Source organism: Zalophus californianus, chromosome 16 (assembly GCF_009762305.2).
Source record: "Zalophus californianus isolate mZalCal1 chromosome 16, mZalCal1.pri.v2, whole genome shotgun sequence".
In the NCBI taxonomy this organism is placed as follows: domain Eukaryota; kingdom Metazoa; phylum Chordata; class Mammalia; order Carnivora; family Otariidae; genus Zalophus; species Zalophus californianus.
The window spans coordinates 46,381,022-46,383,521 of record NC_045610.1 but is presented as its reverse complement, the minus strand read 5'-3'; the positions used below and the strand labels follow the sequence as shown (position 1 = coordinate 46,383,521).

Here is a 2,500-nt window from a genome sequence, read left to right as displayed (position 1 = left end):
AATAACTTGTCCCAAATTGCACAGATAATAGGTGAAAGTCATGGGATTCAAATTCAGGTTTATCTGACTCCAATGCTCAAGGATATAAGCCCTACACTATTCTTATTGCTAGAGATAGAAGTTGTTTCAAATTTTTAAGTGGTATAAATAATCTTATGGTGAATATCCTTATACTGAAAGCTTTCTAACCATAGTTATCTTACGGCTTTAACTGCCAAACTGTATTTTTACCAGCATATTAGGTAGAGGTAGATATAACTGCATCTACATCTATACCTTATACATCATCTGTTTGTGTATCAACTATATCTCTATTTATCTATTTATCAGTATCTATCTATCATCTATCTATCTATCAAATTGAGACAGAGAGCGCTTCTGGAAAGTCTGGAACCCTGGTTGACTTTTCATTTTCTCAGAAAAATAAAATCTGAAAAAAGGGAAAACATATTAACACTTTGGGGATATTTTATATAGATTTGCAGGAGGTTATTAATTTAGGAACATAAAAATATATTATGCAAAACTGGGTTTGCTTATAATATGGTCATTTAAAAGTAGACTTAAATAATCATGATTTTTATAAGTTAATTTTATTTAAAATATATTTAGCTTTGAAACTAAACTAAAAGTTTTAATATGGAATCTCTTGGTTTTTGTTTTTACAAAGCAGTTAAAAAAGTGAAATGGGAAGAAATATTAAACACACTAAATTTAAAAAGTTATGGTTTATGAATTTAGCATCCTCTATAGTATCTAGTAGGTTCAACTCATTTTCAAAGATGGACCTAATAAAAACGAAGGTGATAAGGTCTCAAAATGCACCATTCCTTTTTTGACATGGAATTTTACCTAATTAGTCTTATTTTCTCTGCTTTTACTAACACTGATTTCTTCTTCTGGTGTTTCTGTTCTATCACCTATTTGAACTTCTGAAAACTCAAGTTGGCCCTTATGAGATATGTTATTTTATATTTGCTGTATTTCTAAATATAAACGGATTTCTTTTGCATGACATAAAAGATGCAGTAGATGGAGAAATATGGAGTTCTCAAGAAGCAAGAGGAAAGTAGAAGGTCAAGCAGTATGAAGTCTTTACTAGCTACATTAAAAAAAGAATACTCTTGGCAGATTTCAAATCTTATCTTGGCTCACACATGGGAAACAGTCTTTTTAAATTATAACGTTTCAAAGGTTTGAAGTACCTTAGATTTGGAATAAGCTCAATCTGGCCTCTCATCTCATGTAGGAATTCCCTCCATGTGTGGTCTTGTCAAGTCTTTGCTTGACTACTTTCAGTGACAAGGATGTCACTAGTTCCAGAGACAGCTTGTAATGCAGGGTAAGGGAACCATGAGATCAAGGGATTTGGCAGTTGTAAGGCTGTCTTACCCACATGCTTCTAAAAAGGTCAGTAATCTATTCTTGTAGCAGCAGTATAGTCAAGGGCACTAGGGGAAATACTCTCAAAGTGGCACAGAAGATGGATGGTTTGAGAGAGAAGAGAGGCTTTTCTTCTTACACTGATAAAATATAGATCAGGTTCTTACTTGCAGTCATTACTGGCTACGGTTTATTGGAATTTGTAATTATCAGACTGAGAAAAAAAGCTATTGTTAATGTCACAGGCAAATCTCCCTTTCCAATTTTAGCTCAAGGTTAGTCATGACTAATTTACCCAGATTTCATTTTACTGGCCATATTTGAGCTATAGACTCTTTATACTGACTTGCTTAGGGGATTAGGTCTTCTTTCTGATCCTCTAACATTATTCTCCTTTAAACTGGCACTCAAAATATCTTAATGTATTACTGACAACTTCTTAAGCCCTCTAGGGTATTCTGACCCCCCACACAAAAATTCCCTCTCATTTGGGGGAACAGGAAAGAGAACTTTTTGTTTCTTCAATCTAAATATATATTTTTTCTTTTCATAAAAACCTTTATCTTCAATTCATACATTTGGTTTTATAATTAAATTTATCACAAGGTACTTGAAGAGCCTACTAACTTGTTTCCTCATAACCTTTATGGTTATTTATAATATTTATCACCTTAATAATTCTTCACCTTAATCTATTCAGGGCGCCTGGGTGGCTCAGTTGGTTGGGTGTCCAGCTCTTGATTTCGGCTCAGGTCATGATCTCAGGGTCATGAGATCAAGCACCGAGTTGGGCTTTGTGCTTGGAGCAGAGTTGGCTTGAAATTCTCTCTTTCCTCTCCTTCTGCCCCTCCCCCTGCTCATGCATGCACGTGCTCTCTCTCTCTCTAATTAAGTAAAAGATTTTATTTATTTGTTAGAGAGAGAGAGAGTGAGCACAAGCAAGGGGAGAGGCAGGGAGAGGGAGAAGCAGGCAGAGGGAGAAGCAGGCTCCCTGCTAACAAGGAGCTCAACGTGGGACTCAGTGCCAAGACCTTGGGATCATGACCTGAGCTGAAGGCAGACACTTAATTGACTGAGCCACCTAAATAAGTAGATAAGTGAAATCTTTTTTTCTTTT

At 35.4% G+C, this 2,500-nt stretch overlaps 1 protein-coding gene across 6 annotated transcripts in view; it reads right to left on the bottom strand.

Moving 5' to 3' along the window:
• Nucleotides 1-2,500, bottom strand: part of EFCAB3 (EF-hand calcium binding domain 3) — a 133,156-nt gene that overhangs the window by 24,883 nt on the left and 105,773 nt on the right. The window lies entirely within an intron of this gene.